Source organism: Protopterus annectens, chromosome 9.part0 (assembly GCF_019279795.1).
Source record: "Protopterus annectens isolate FY-2018-M chromosome 9.part0, PAN1.0, whole genome shotgun sequence".
Lineage (NCBI taxonomy): Eukaryota > Metazoa > Chordata > Ceratodontiformes > Protopteridae > Protopterus > Protopterus annectens.
Window position 1 is genome coordinate 1,394,298,337 of NC_056743.1, and position 17,327 is coordinate 1,394,315,663.

Consider the following 17,327-nt stretch of genomic DNA (forward strand, 5'->3'; position numbering starts at 1 on the left):
CAGAAGAGGTAATAAGAGATCTGGGGACCCAGATAGATAGTAATCTCTCCTTTGACAATCATATTGCCAAAGTAGTTAGGAAATCCTTCTGTGTGGCCCATCTAATTACTAAAGAGTTCACATCTAGAAATAAAGAGGTTATAGTGCCTCTCTACTCGTCAGTCATTAGACCCATCATAGAGTACAATGCCCAATTTGGGATGTACCTTACAAGACACTTCCAACAGCTGGAAAGACCACAAAAGTACCTCACCGAGAGGATTACTGGTCTCAAACATATGTCCAATGCAGCCCAACTGCAAAAACTCTGGCTGTACTCAGTGGCATATCACTTACTAATATGTAATTTCTGCCTGACTTACAAACCCATGTCCAACTCAGAATTGATGGACATGCTCCACCTAAAGAAATCCAAGTCACTGCGAGCCACGCAGTCTAGTGAGCTAAACCTTGCACCAACAATAAATAGAACATGCTAGAGGGATAGATTCCTTTCACAGAGACTCCCCATACTTTGGAACAAAATTCCAAATTACATCAGGCAGTGACCCTCACTAATGCTCTTCAAGAGAAACCTTGACGAGTGAATGGGTAACAGAAAATACACCTTTGGGATTACTTCATTGGCTCTGCTTGACAGGGGAATCAGTTAATTAATCAATGGGGAGGTGAAAGCCGGCACACTCTGGCTAGGCTTATAAATGCCCTCGGGCTGATAGCCTAGTACCTAACTATGAACCTATGAACCTATGTCAATGTACATATACCACAAAGATAAGACAAATGCAGCATGAACAGTAATATCATGTCTACATGATACAGTCTGTACTGCTGTTTACACCTCCTGTGTGGGTATAATAACATCATCACACAATTATTGTATATTATGGGACTGTCACAAAAGGTCACATATCAATGGAGATGATTGGTTGTGATATAATCATTCTGATATGATCACTGTAGAAGACTTTTATCAAGAACTGTATATACACTATTATGAAGATGTGCAAAATGAGTTGCTTGATTATAAGTGTAATGTTAGCATAGATCTCAGCCAAGCAGAACACATAGCAACAGGCTCATGGACAACAGTAGACAGAAGCACAAACAATCATGGTCAGTATCAGGATAATAACACCATCTGTGTCATTGACATAAAATATATGATTGTGAATTAGTATCCATGTTCTGCATTAGCACACTTGTGCAACTGTAATGATTTGTCAGTAATCTACAAGGGGAATAAAGCACACTTTCCTCAGTAAATAACACCTTTTAGAGGTTTTAAGAGGGACACTCTTACACCTGTAGCTTAAATTACGATCAATCCTGGCTAGCTGATAGTTTTGCATGGCATATATATGCCACAATCCACACTTGCACAAATGTAACCCATGCCATAAATATTGTCAACGAGGTATGTATTTACTGTGTGCATCACATAAGTACGTATCACACATGCAGCTTGTATAAAACCTTGAATGGAGTTCTGCACTATCAACTCCTAATAGTTATGCATCCAAAAGAATATATAGGTATGGTCGGAAAGATGTGAGGTAGCTCACTGTTGCAAAAGTGATCCACTTGAGTAAATTATCCCTGAAAGATGTGTCTGGAGGTATATGCAAAAGGGTATATTGTATTCAATCATTGCTGTGATGAGGGATGAGAAAAATGGGGCTATAATGCCCTTTTATGTGGGTGTCCTGCACATACTCAGAAGTTGTGCTACATACAAGGGATTAATCATCACTGTGGGCACATGCTGGTAGAAGTTCTGCATACCATCTACCTGAGTGCACAAGTTACATACCACTTAATCTGCTCATAGGGGTGTACTGTCTATATTGTAGTTAGCTTTAAAATTTGCTTTCATAAAGGAAATATTCCCCCATGAATTTGTGTTCATCTACTGTATCTCCATGGCTCTGAAAACAATCCTTTGTCCGTGTTAATACTGTCTGCATTATGCCAATACACATCTTGGATTCAGTGATTGCCCAAAATTTGCAGTTATCCACAAAGCTGGTTAGATACAGGATGTGTAAGTTTGTCTTGGTATCAGAGACTTAAATAAAGAACAGGAAAGGGCCTAGTACAGAATCCTGGTCACTGGAGTCTAGATAGAGGTGACTTCACACACTTCAACATAATGTGTCCTGTATGTGATCCATCTCTCCATCCTCTTGGTGACACAGGTGTTAATGTCCACTTGAGACAGTCTCTCTGTAATACCTGAGTGTGGATTTGTGTCAAATGCCTTGGCCAGGTCAAGTTATGCAGGATGATAGTTTTTTTCCCTCATGCATGCCTCTGGTAAACTTCTTGAAGACATAAGCAGATTCAACAGACATGATATAGCCTTAACAAATCTAACATGGGCTTTGTACACAGTCAGGAGATTGCCTGTGTCCTTTTAGATTAGGTCCATGATGACTCCTTGGTCTGCCTCACAAATGAGGAGAGTCAGGATTATGGGTCTATAAGTCTATGCATCATGAAATGCCCCTCCCGTCCAGATGGATTACTTTGCTGTACATCCTTCTACAAGAACACAGGCTGCCTGGAGTCTTTGTTTAAGTAGGGATCCAACTGTGGTTGCTAGGTCAGGTTTTAAGTCACACTATAGGCAACCTGGGATGTTGACAGGGTCTATTTATTCTATGTTATTAACCATAGAGAGCGTACAGATGAGTTATTGTCTTGAGTAGATAAACTGAGTAATGTTTGCATATACTTTGGATGATGGCCATTAGCAAAAGGGGGTTGAAGTGTGAGACAAACTGTCAGCTAGCAGAGTGTCTATCTTCTCCAGTTGAGTATGACTGGTGGCATCCTCTGCATTTAGTTTTGTATTCCTAGTCACATTTCACATTAATTTAACCCTTAGTTATGCATCACATGTCACACAGTGGTACTGTTCACACCATCATACAAGTCTAGCAATGTCACGTAATTACATCATTTGCACAGCATATGCCTATATGTTTTTCATTGGAAAACTGTATTTGAGTGGCCTGATACCATATAAGGACACATTATAAATGAGTTGGTTATGGCTAATGCAGAACAGTTACTGACACAAATTCTGATAGTCACACAATGGTGCTGCTGACTACCACAATAATCTTTGAGAATATCAACACAATTGCACATACAATGAATTCCACAATGTTACAGGGAATCAAAACATGATATTTTGTATATATCACAACATGTGGAAGAAACAAGACTTATGTGCCCATGTAATCAGTATGAATTTATATTGATATGTCACAGATCATTTAATGATGGTAGGTATGCACATGAAAACAAGTGCCATATTGCAAATGTCACTGTGATGGTTGAATGACAACTGCAGAGAATGTTGATCTGCTCCACTGGAAAAACACATGGTTTACTAAGCCAGCAATATACATAGTATCATCCCAGGTCAAATATTCTCAGAAGGCATATTATTACAGCTGTTATTACAGAAGGAACATATAATCAAATGTTAGCAGTGGTCATCAATAGATTGCAATAAACTCTTACATCCACAGCTCAACATAGCACATGTTGGCAGCAACATTGACATGTGAAATGTTCATAGGGTCATAGGAAATTAGTAAGCTAATGGGCAACATCACACAAAATCCTAGACATCATTTTACCATTTAAAACAAACTCCATATATCTGTATGATGGAAGATAGTAAGTGTGTATGTGTGTGTGTGTGTGTGTGTGTGTGTGTGTGTGTGTGTGTGTGTGTGTGTGTGTGTGTGTGTGTGTGTGTGTGTGTGTGTGTGTGTGTGTGTGTGTGCATTATTTTGATTCTAGTACATAATGTCACTATCCATATGTGACATGCACGCCACACTATGACAGATTTAGCAATCGCTCATGAAGTGGTTTGGAGATGACTATAGGGGCTCATGAAATGACTCTGCTTCATGGTGTGTGTTTGCATATTTAACATGATGACATCCACCACTCCTCTGCAAAAAGGGTTTCATATGGCTAGGGGAAAAAGAGGATGGTGGATACATGGGACTATGTTAAAGTTTCTCCTAAGTGATAGTGAAATTAATAGTGATTTGCAAGATCATACAGTGACTGAAATGTTTCACCAACCACTAACACAGCAGTAAACTGGGTATGATTTGAGCATTACACCAGTGAAAATATCCAACGAACTGCATTTTTACATTACACCAGTGAAGGTATAGAAGATGACTTCCATATAATTTAACACTAGCACCACCACATATGCCTAACATTAACACTGTCATATTGCACTTTATGGGGTATGATACATCATTGTAGGAAGAGAAGAACATGTTGGGAGGAGTTTCTGACATGAATGTGGAGTCACACCTTGGTGTAAAATGTCTCAAAGTAATATTCAAAACTATACACACTCAAGTTGCCTGCTGTCAGATTAGAACCAATAAATATCTAGGTCAAGTAGTTTGAGAACACAGTATTTAATATTAGTGCCACCGCACAAGTGTGACTTAAAAGGTGTTAGAGTGCATGTTATACAGGATGACATCATCAATGTATGTTGCAAGAAGATGTTCGTAGTGTCTGACACTGCTGTGGACTCACATGCCATTCTAAAATTGTCACCATACTCATTGTTGAATGAGCACACAATCCAATTGACTGCAGTGAGAATGTCACCCCTATCTAGCTACACCCAGGGCATAGTACTTAACACAAGCACCACAGCACAAACATCACTTTGTACTGATGACATCAGCAGTGTATGTTTGTGAGAAGAAGATAGTAGTTGGAGTGTCTCACAGGATGTTCTAAAATGGTGTTTTGAATGTGAACCAGCTGAACACAAACACACGCACCAACTGTCCACAGTGAGAGTAACACCCCTACCTATCTCCATAGCACAGTACTTAATGGATGCACCAAAACACAAGGCTGGCTTTAAGAGGGTCAGACAACACTTTATAAATGATGACATCAGCAGTGTATGTTTGTGAGAAAATGCTGTCAGGCTTGTATGAAAGGGATGTGTGGGCATGTACGACCATGAAAATATTTGTTCCCCACAGAACTGGTTTGCTGACAATAGGATACATACTTGTGCTGTTTTGAGCTCACACACACACACACACACACACACACACACACACACACACACACACACACACACACACACACACACACACACACACCATTTAACTGCATTAAGATTGGAACCCCTACCTAACTAGGTACACCAGCTAATTAACCCAGCACCACAGCATAAGTTTGACTTTGACAATGCTGCTGGACAATTTCTATTGGGTGACATCTTCACTGGATGTTTAATAGAAGATTCTGTGAAGGCTGCATGAAATGGTTGGATAACCATGTATGACTGTCAAGATATTAGTTCTACATGGGACTGAATTGATGATAGTATGATACAAACTGATGTCCCTCTGACTATGCACATACACTAGCACATACATAGAGACACAAACCTAATGTGGCTGCTGTTATAATTTAACATTCATGTAAGTATTTTGTTTTCATCTCCAAAGTAGAGTAATTAATGATTGCAACACTCCTGAAGTATGTTTTCCCATGTCATAGTGGTCTTTATAGATAATGCCATAACCATTATATGACGTGTTTAACATACCCTGTTATGAGAATGGTGTGAAATGTGTAGCTATACTATTTTCTGTTGTGTTTCCAATGTGCAAGTATACTTCAAGAGAGTTTGTTAAACTAGATACAAAAAGCTGTAAGGAATGCATATAGCAGAGCTGTGACATGTGCAGCTGTTTCCCAGTATACTGTGTAAATTATACACTTTTATTTTTTTTATTTTATTTTACATTTGTTGACCAGGAAAGTCCAACTGGAATGAGGTCCATTTACAGTGGAGGCCTGGATAGAAAAGCTCCACATTAGTTAAACAATAATTGCAAAATGGTCATAAGACAAGCAAAACAGACACACACATTTTTTATGATCGGCACAGATGCAACTGTGTATGTACATGTATTCATATTTGTGAAGAATTGCTGTCTGCATTAATACATGTATAAGAAAATCTGAATGCCTATTGTCTTTATGAAGGTGTACATGGTATGTAACAATGCAGTTTTGCTATTTATTTCTGCAGTGTAGTTGACATTTAGAAACTAGTACTGACATACCGAGGTGCAAGTGCATGGATGCCTGTAACACATGACTATAAATATGTGTTTAGTAAGTAAAACTTGCCTTCACTTTGGTGTGCTTTGTACATGGATTTTAATTGGATGAAAGCTAACTGGGCAGTAAACACAAGTTCTACATGCTAATAAGCACTTTCCATAGTGCTCTGCTGAGCAGCTGGTTTGTGAGATTGATGTCAAAATGTTTGTGCATGTGCGATACACATTTAAGGGCTCCTACTTGAAGTTGAGAAGTACTTATCCATACCAGCTACAGTAGACACAGCTAACAGATACTATGGTGTTCATAACTAGTTCATATCAGAAATGTTGTGCAGAAATTGTATAACATCAACAAAGTATCGATACTACTTTCCCTTTTTAAGTGTAGTTAAGTGAGTAGCAAACACAGGTTTGTGCTTCACTGCGAAACGTATTAGAGTTCTGTTGGTTCACTTTCATCTGTGCAAAGACACTAGGCAGAGAGGTGTGATTGTCAGCACTTTGGACAGTATTGAGTGGAAGAAAAATACTTGCTTTCTAGATGTCTCTGTGGAAGCAGGTGTAACAGCAATGAGCTCTTATTTTGAGCACAGATGATGCAGAGTTTGAATCCAGCTCTAACTGAATTTTATTGCATAGATATTCATGATGTAAATAAATAATTACATGTGGTAGTTATTGGAAATAAGAAAGGGAATGACTGCAGTGAAGTACTGTACAAAAACAAACAATACTCAATACACGATGGTTGACCGCCCTTTTATAACACATCTATATCATGATCATAACAACACCCATAAATAAACACATTAAGCAGTTAAATAATTGATTCAATAAAGCCATTATACAATAAACCATATTTCATCAGTGACACTTTTTAAATCTCATAAATGATTTTATATATGAATAAATGCCCTACTAAATGTTTTATTTATGCTTTTGCTATAAAGTTTTGTACTTTACCATTAATTATATATAATGTTTGTTATATGAAATATTAAAAAATAATTAAATGCTTACTAAATATATTATATTAATGAACATGTTAAATATTAAAAAATTTTGAATATTTATATATTGTAAACTCCATATTCAATTTTTTATATATGAAAATTTTTGCTACATTTATATATTATAATATTTTTTAAAGCCTTTTATATATTTCAAAAATTTATCAAGTTTTCTCTACATTTCATAACAAACACAAAAATCCCAAGTACGGGAACCCAAAGTGCTTCTCACCACATTTGCTTGGCTTAGGAAAATCTAAAATTTTGCCCACAACTCTCCCATTGTGCTCTTCTCAAACAGGCTTGACTCAAACCCTGGTTTGACCAATCAAAATTTTGAGCCATGTACCTATTTGTTAAGACCAACCCTAAACTTCCAGAGTGCAACAAAAAATATTATTTGACTAAAATATATTATTGCTTCTGGCTCCATCTTGTTTTTAGCTCTATATATGCTTTGCTGAAATAGCATCTGAATTTCCTTTCTTCTCTCTTTCTGATATTTTAATGATATTCAATATTCCTTTTCTCTGATATGATCTGCCATTTTTAAAAGGGGACTGATATAGGAAATAGTCTCCCCTATCCCCTATCCCCAATCTGAATGGGCCATAATTTTGAAAATACCCATCTCAACAGAAGATTGAGAAACTGTGGTTTCAAATTTGAAAATATTTTTTTCATCCCCCTTCCAGCACAATTTTTCCATTGACATTATTCTCCTCAACTACATTTGAAACTTTCTCCTTCAAAATTCTGCAAATTTTTTTCTTGTTCTACTTTCATTCCTTGTTCCATTAATTCTCACTTTGGAAAATTCATGTTCTTGGAATTCTTTCTTTCAAATTATTTAACTCGCGCTAATCCTTCTCAGTTCAACTAGTGTTCAACCTAATCGTTTGATTTCCAAGTCTTTCAAGGTGTCTATAAGTGTAAATATCAATGCATGCTGGAATCATGCAAGTGTTTAGTATGCAAACCCGATCGTTTGAAAGGGCCTGTGTTGTAAAAGGTGTATCCAATCCTATCAATAGTTGATGTCCAATGTTGTACCCTTATATCCACCAACTGTATATGTTTGATGTGAAAATATGGTTTTTCTCCATTTTCTGAAATTATGTAAATCAAACCCTGGGGTTTTTCTCATTTCTGAACAAGAAAGATCAAAGGATTTTCTCTCCTATTTTAACAATGTATTTTTAAAAATTATTAAAATTAAATAAAGGAATTCTAAAAATGATTCATAATAGAATGGCTAAAGGAATCTATGAAATGAAAAATAAGGTGCCCCCATAGAAAACTTTTGCAAGAAAAAAAAAAAGAATAACTCAAAAAAATTTGTGTTAAACACAATTCAAAAGGCTTAAGATATAACTTAAAAGGAACTTCTTGTCTCAAAACAATTCACCCAACATTTTGCCGATGTTTGTTTATCCATAATTACAAACTTTTTACATACACACATTGGATGGCTTCATTGTGTGTTCCCCAATTGTTTTACTTCTTTAATTTTTTTTCTTTCTCTCTTCTAGCTATGTGTTCCCCATGTGATGATAGTGGCATTTTAGCATAAGATTCTAAAATAATCTTATATTTTTATCATAAACCTTTACTTTGAAACAGTGGGGTGACCTGGTGGGTTTCATGACATCCTATGGACATGCTATGGAAATGGAAAAATTTTTTGGATTTTTATTTTATTATAAACTTGCCCTATCAATAGGTAGTCCTGAAACCCAACCTTTCCCTCTCTCTAACAGCTAACACAGAGGAGGCCATTTTCCTTCTCTAATTGTTATAACAACTTGATATTATATTTGGTATTATTAAATAATAAAAAAATGATAATTATACTGGTCTCTTTAAAAAAATTACCCAATTACCTCCTTTAGCTTTAGTCTGGGCAAAAGACTCTTCATACTCTACATTAACTCTGTCAACTATCTCCTTTGCATTTTGTACTTTTTTAACATTTAAAAAAGCTTTTTTCTTTTTTCCTATTTGTTTAGCAATGTTTTCAAACACACAAATTGCTGCATTAATTTTTTTTAGAAAACTGCATTAATTTTAACACAAATAAAACCTTAGGAACAGGAAGTCACCGTATCCAGTGTTAAACACAGGAACAGTAGAGTAGAGAACATCAGTTTTTCAAAACCAAAATATATCTCATTTAATCATTTTTCATAAAGTCATTTTCATGCAAGAGAGCTATATAATAAAACTATCTAAACTTGAATCAATAACATTATCACAATTTCTCTTTTTCAAAATAAAAAATACTCTCAATGCAACTTTTTTCCAAAAATTCTAGCAAAATGTCAGCCAAGGAGAAAATGTAAACCTGTGAAAATTTGGCCCCTTATTTTTTGTCCCCTTTAGCACATGGTGAGGACAACATCAGATAGATTTAAAACTCAGATAAAAGCGTGCTTGTCCATTGTGAAAATGAGCTATAAACAATCCATGGAATAAACCTGAATAAACAACCCCATGCAGACCAATTAATCAAAAGTTTTATTCTGAAAAAAAGTTCTTTTATCTTCTCCTCCCTTGCCTTGAATATGGCGCCTCGCCCTTGGTTTTTTTTTAGATTTTGATTTTGGGAGTTACTCCTTTCCCAGAGCCTGCGAACAGATCCTGCTCCAGTTTAAATCCTTTTAGACTGGAGGACTTTTCTTTCTGCTAACGCTGCCGATGTATCAACAAGGCATAAATGTATCACTCGATGATTGATGAACATTGTTTTTATTGTTTATGGAATCAATGGATCAATTATTTATGTAAATGATATAGATGTGTTAAGGGTGTTGTTTGATTTGTTTGTGGTATTATATTCCAGCCAAGAGAGTACCAGAGGTACCAGAATTAAAAGACATTCATAGAGTTTGGACTGTTGGTGTTGTGTTTCAGTATTTCAGCTATCGTATTTTGGAGTGTGTGTTTTTGGTCTTAATACTCCAATTGACTTATGTCAACAGTACACAAATGGATTTGCATATTTAGACACTCATCAATCGAAATAAATATTATATGCAATTTTTAATAAGAATGCCTGTATTTTATTTTAACTGTGTGTTTTCTTAGTACACCATGTTTACGTAGCACTGCCCAGAAGTAACTGCACCATACCATAGGACATGAAGAACCATTCACCATCACTTGGCACAATGCCAAACTATGCACAAAAGTTGAGGATAAAAATGAAAGGCTTCATTGGGGGCATTTTGGCATTGTGTGTGGTATGTGATTCTATTTTTTGACCAGGTTAATGGGGAAGATAAGAAAGTGGTGAAATGGGGGGAAACACAAAGGGGAAGCAGTATAGGAATTTGCAGGAGGGAATTAGGAAAGAACCATAGGTATCCACTTCTTCAGCAGTGTAAAATGAACATGTATAAAATATTGGATCAATATGGACTCTCAGCAAAACAAAAAATAGGTGACAATAATGCAGTAATGTTGTATAGCCAATTAGACAAAATCAAGTGGGTCAAGAAGACACGTGCAGAGTGGAGAGCTATGTACAGGATGATTTTTTTTTGGGGGGAGTGGGGGTAACAAGTGCCCATTTTTGTATTTTTGCTTTATTAAGACAAGAATGTTGGTCAAGGAACATAGGTATGTTAGCATCGGGTAAGTAGGGTAGGTGAGGAAGTGGATGCAGACAATCATTGTGTTTAACAGATGTGCTACAGACACTAGATTCCCAGCTGTCATTTATACTGTTTTTATCAGAGAAGCAAATTTCAATACTTGTAAATTATTTCACCATTTCACCATATTTGAGCTAAGCCATGTGTCGTGCAACTACTAGCTCCTCCAGATGTATCTAGGCACTGGCACTGTGACTTAAGCAGCCCAAACACACCCTCTATGATATTTATTGTTTGAGCATATTCCTCATTATACATTCTTCAGTGGGTGTGTGTACACTCGAGTGCATAACCTGCATCTCCCAGTAAATGACTCTGTGGATATACCCCCTATAGAACCTCTGACAGAATTGAGAGTTGTGCCAGATATGGGAATCATCATAACTGGCTTGGTTGCCAGGATGATTCCCTTAGTATTACACACAACCTGGCAGTTAATAGAGTGGAAGTTCTTTCTGTATAGGTGCACCCTTCCCTGTTCCCAAGTTGGTGCTTTGATTTCTACATATAAACAGTCTATGGCACCCAAGACTTCAGAGTAGTGTGCTATAGGGTAGAAATCCTGCATAGTCGTAGCTCTGTCTTCGGGTGTACGGAGAAATTGTATGCAGTCTCTGGCATGTTGCAGCATAGCATTCAGAAACTGATGGAAGATTCTGGATGCTGATGCCTGTGATACCCCCAGAATATTCCTTGTTGGTCTCTGGAAGGTTCTTGTAGCTAATATTCTAAGTGCTACACATACCTTTCTCTCCGCAGGTATTGGTTACCCTAGGTTTGCCATTGTTCTCAGTTGATAATGACAGAGGCTGCAGAGTTCCTGTAGTGCGTCTCTATCCATGATGAAGCACTCTACAATTTCCACATCATGCAGACCACGAGAAGTTAAACAGGGGTCTAAATACCCTTCTCCTTCTTTGCCAAGGTCTGTTAGCTGCAGCATAGACTTTGGCCTGTTGCACATATACACGTATAAGAGCAACAGCAGCCCCTAACATTCTTTCCATGTAGACTAGTTTTGTGGCTGTATTCCAATAGGTTGTGGAGTTCACAGGCAAAACATGTACTAATTGTACACCATTACTTTATAGCTTGTTGAATAGCTCCTCCATCTTGAATTATTTGACTAACATACAGTTCAGCTGCTTATGCTGTAAATCGCATGTTACAATGTTTACCATGTTTGTACTACTTACTGAATACAAAATGGCACATTCCATGATAGGCACAAGGTCTTAATGCATCATGTAGGCTTTATTGAATCTAACCCAATGTTTTTTTGTTTGGTTGTTTTTGTTTTTGTTTTATCTTACCCTTTAAGATTCTACCTCTGTAGAAGCTGTTTTGTGTCTGTGTGTATCTGTGTTTGTTTCTGTGTGTCAGTTTTCATTTTTGAGTTAGTCACAGTTGTCTATATTTCTGTTAAGTAATAATATAAATAAAATGCCAGAATGTTTTCAGTAAATCTCCATTGCAGTGTCCACTAACAGTTCAACAGATTTGTTCACTTATGAATAAAAGGCACAGTTATGCTTGTGATGAAAATGGATAACCAGAGGAAAATGATAATATGCGCAAAAGCAGTATATTTGTGAGATAAGTTTAATAGTTTAAGGATAGTTAATCATGGTGACAGAAGAATATCAACATAAATTATCTATCTGAACAGATTTTGCAGGGCCTGCCTGAAAATATGTAAAAGTTAAGTGCTGAATTCATAGAAAATTATAGTAATTTGCTAGTCAATGTCTAAAGAAAGTTTACACCAGACAATGAAAAGCTAACTGTCAGAAATCAACTTCATGATATGCTTAGGGCCTGGCTTTAAATTCACAGCAAAAATGTTCTTAAAAAATGTGCGCATGGTATGACTGACAGGAAAGATATATTGAGCAGATTTACTTGGTTACTTATGGATGTGTGTATGTATGTATGCATGTCTTTATCTGATTGTTTGCTTATTAATTTGATACTGTATGATATTATATCAGATTATATGAGCCTTCAAGGAGTATTTTAGGGATGAGAATGAACAGGGTCTGATTTCAGCATGGCAATAGCCATACCTTTCAACTGTCCCTGATTTTGCAGAGCATTTCTGATTTTGCCTCACATTTTTGTCCTGTACCTTATAAATTTCTGGATTTTTTGGTAAATCATTGAGAATTACAGTCAGTCAGTAATGGCAGACTTTTGAGTTACATAACTTTTACTGTTCAGAAATGCTGTTGATGCAAAACCTGTTGTTGTTCTCATCTTTAAAGTGTGTTAGAACAATATTTAAAACTGTCCCCAGGTTTGATCCACTGTCCAAAATTTTAAAGCAAAGAAATTAAGAGGGATGACTACAGCTGTCTGGTAAAATTCCAAGTTCTGTTTAAAGCCAAACCACTGCAGTTTTGTAATTTAACTAGTAGTTTATGTTGAGCATATCTGAGATGAAATGTGTCACGTTTGGCACAGGGAGGTGGTATTACTGAATTCATGGAGGATAGCCTGGCATGAGGCATTTTGTTAGATTATAAGAATGCTGATTTTTTTTGTTTAATTTTTGGTTGTTGGAAAATGTGTCTAGAGACAGAAAGTTGCAATTCGAGTTGGACAGCAAAATATTTATCGCAGGACAGAACTTGAACAGAATATCATCAACTGTATTTCCAATAAAGCAATGCTTTCATTTTTGAAGCATTCAGGCCTTGCCAGGTTTGAACAGGTGAGGATCCATCTACAAATTTTATTTAAATAGGAGAAGTAAACAACAGCAATGCCATCTGAGCATTCAGTGACTTAGTTGTTCTTACAGTTATGTCAAAGTGAATGTATACACAAGTAGAAAAAAACATAGGCCAAGGATGAAACTTTGTGTTAATCTTTTGATGACTGAAGAAAATCAGATTTGTATGGCCTACTTTAACTCACTACATTAATGAAATGATATGACTGGATATTAATTATATAGCAATTTATCTGAGTAAGGTAAACTCAGGAGAATATTATATTATGAATGACAGTGTTAAAGATTTTTTTGCATTCAGAAAACAATGCATCTACAGGCCTGTCTTCATTCATACATCTGAAGATGCAATTACCATGTCAGATTAAGGCAGTGCTAATATCATGACCTTGCTGAAAGCCATGCTTGTAGGTTGAAAGTAGTTATTGGGATACCACCACAGCATGATTGGAGCAAACAAGGTACATTCCCCTGGTGCAAACATGCAGGAAGTGCTGAACTTACAAGCTGTCAAATAAGTCTTCATAAGCTCTTACCTGACAACTACTAAACTGTCAAACCTTTCTGTTTTAATGTAGATAAACTACATTTAAGAAAAGAGAATAGACAGTTTGAGGATAATAGTGATTGTTTACTGTCATGCTATTCTTAATTCTTAAAAGTGTCTGACAGTTTACAAGCTGCCATTCAGCATTTGGAATTGTCACAGTTTATAGACAGCAAGGGGCATATGGGTGTGCTGCACAGAGCACCAAGTTCTCTTGCTACAGCTTTGCTTTCAGAGTAGGGGGAGAAGTAGGAGATGTGTAGCTATTCATTTACTACAGTTTTCAAATACATTATAGACAGTACAGAGATGGAAGATGAGGTGGAATTTGTTAGGAGAATCTTATTAGAGCTTTTATGAGTGGATAATGTACAGAACTATACATAAACATGTAACTGCTTTTGTAGAAATGTAAAAAAAGCTGTCAAATGCACAAAAATATATAAATCCTGTAATTGTTCTTCAGTAAAAAAAACAGCAGACATGTTAAACCTAAACTTAGAAAAGCGATGTACAAAACTGCACATGGTTACTGAATGCATTACATTATTCACCTGACGTCTGTTGTATAAATTGAACATTTTGCTGACACAGAAAGTACCACAGACTTTGACTTACTGATGGGAAAATTAGTTTGGAAGAACTCTACTAACTGTATTTCCCCAGTGGTAACCCATTCCAGGATATCAATCCAGAGGTCAGTTGGTGTGACTCTCTTCCTGGGAAACTTACTCACAGGAGCAATTTTCAACAGTCTGTTCCAGCTGAGATGAGATATGTTTGCTTCATATACTTCCCTGCAAGAGTGAATTTGCTTCTATTTTGTTTTGCTTGAATCTTTAAGACAATGGCAAATAGACCCTAACAATTCTTTCAGCCCTGAATTATTTAAGAATAGGTAAAAATGCCATTGTTTTCCTAAAACATGTGTATGTTACCCAAGTTCTGTGATGTAAAGGGATGAACCTTGACTGTGTTCCATATGATTCCATTTCAACTACTGACTCAGATGGTGGAAGAGCCATGCAGTGGAGGGTAGAAGTGATTGGCCAGTACCATCTTACCTATCAAAAGGGGAAGGATCATTAGTTCAAGTCACTCAATCAACAACACATTTATGGGGTCAGCTGGGAATCAATAGTGCTGTACATTGGGAATGTAAACTTTTTACAGCACAGCCAATGATAATAGCTATATGTAATGTGTGTGTGTGTGTGTGTGTGTGTGTGTGTGTGTGTGTGTGTGTGTGTGTGTGTGTGTGTGTGTGTGTGTGTGTGTGTGTGTGTGTGTGTGTGTGTGTGTGTGTGTGTGTGTGTGTGTGCGTGTGTGTGTGTGTGTGTGTGTGTGTGTGGATACATGCAAACATTTGAAGGAGTCATAAATAGGTCTTCCATGGTGAATTAGTTGGCAGTGGGGTTAGGATATAAATATAAAATGCCCTGAAGGCTGCTTGCATGATGGGTCTTTAATTGTCTCTCACCTTTCATATAATGAATATGACAGGAATGTCTGTCTCATTGAGAAAAATGAAAAGGCCTGTAGATTGCAGCACAGTGATGGTCTGCAGACAGTGGAGAAACAAAAAAAAATTATAATCTATTAAAATACTTGCTTTATATTTTCTCTGTGTAAAACTCTATCTTGGCTAAGTATGTAATTTCTGAAACTGTATTGTACAGTTATCTTTTAGTAAATAGTTCTATTTATTTTAAATCTATTTACATAATGTAAACACTTGTAGCTGGCTATTTATTTGTGTATTGATGTAAAGATACTGCTTTCTGTTTATTTAGGACTGATAGCATCTACACATGAGGGTGTGTCTGGAGAAGAACCATAGCACAAGACAGCATTGCACATTTACTATATGCTCTTAACGTCACAAATTCATGTATGTCCTAATAATTCATTTTACTTTATAGTTTATGAAGATTTTTATACTTATTTATATTCATAGATGTAGAACTTTTGTTTGTTGCTGTTTTCCATATTTGCTGGGGTAATGCTGAGTAAGGCTGCAAATGTGAGGATCATAGCCCCTGTCCCTGCTATAACTGGTTTACAGTTGTGTGGATAATGTAAATGGATTTATTTACCCTTGTAGCCAAAATGTCAATATATAATAGTGTATGTTGCACAGCAGTTATTTTAAGAAACAGGCAAAAATAAGATCTGGAGAGTATTCGAATATGTCATTGTCACAGCTGCTAAAAGAGTACAAAGAAAACAGACTTCCACATGGTGGTATTAACCAGAATACATTAATAGCCAGTATGTGCACAGCTGAAGTTCAGTTTAATGAACCTGGAGGCAGCCTGTCAGCATGCAGAAAAAGGGCATCTGAGTCTACCCTTGCATGATATGATAACATAACTTGAACTAATGAATGTGGAAGTAAGTTAGAGATAAAATGTCAAAGTCACAGATAGAATGAAGTAGCTCAAGGGGAAAAGGAAGTTGAAAGCAAAGAAAGGCCAAATACACAGACAAACAGAAAAGCAACAGCAGTCTGCAAAGGAGATCCACCTGTATCAGATGGAAACTGGGCCATTGAGATTAGTGCTTTACCCTGGTAGACAAATTCATATTAAATCTGTAGCAGGGGTGACAACCTCACCATAGAGGCCAAGGTCAGCACTACATTATTTCCTCTGTATATGGAGGATAATGATTTCAATAGCTTCACTTGAGCATTTAAATATGTGTGCAATCAACATCAAACTAACTGAGGGCAAATAGTGAAGTTCTTAATCTTGCTGCTTTCAGGCAAAATTGGGTAAGTCTGTGCAACCTACTTAAAAGTCAAAAATTTTATACAAACATTTAAACTCAGTTAGGTTTGTAGGTAACAACTACACAAACAGTTAGCAGACCATTACAAGCCTAGTCAGTATCCCATATTGTAAAGTTCCTTCAGCTTCAAGTAGGGTATTACAAGATATAACAGAATGGTTTGAGGCTGACCATCCAATTATCTAGGTTTATCTTGAAAGTAGTACGGCTGTTACTCTGATTGATACATACTAAAAGTTTGTTTCAGAGGTGGGGGATACAATGGGAAATGAATCTACCACACCAACATGACTCATTTATTTGTTGATAAAGATAACTAATTTTATGTAATTGGGTATTTAAAAATCACTTTGTGAAGGAATGGCTTGAAAGGCTAGCTACAGATTTCCACAGAGAAGTCTGTAAGACACTGAGACAGGACTGCTATTCTGT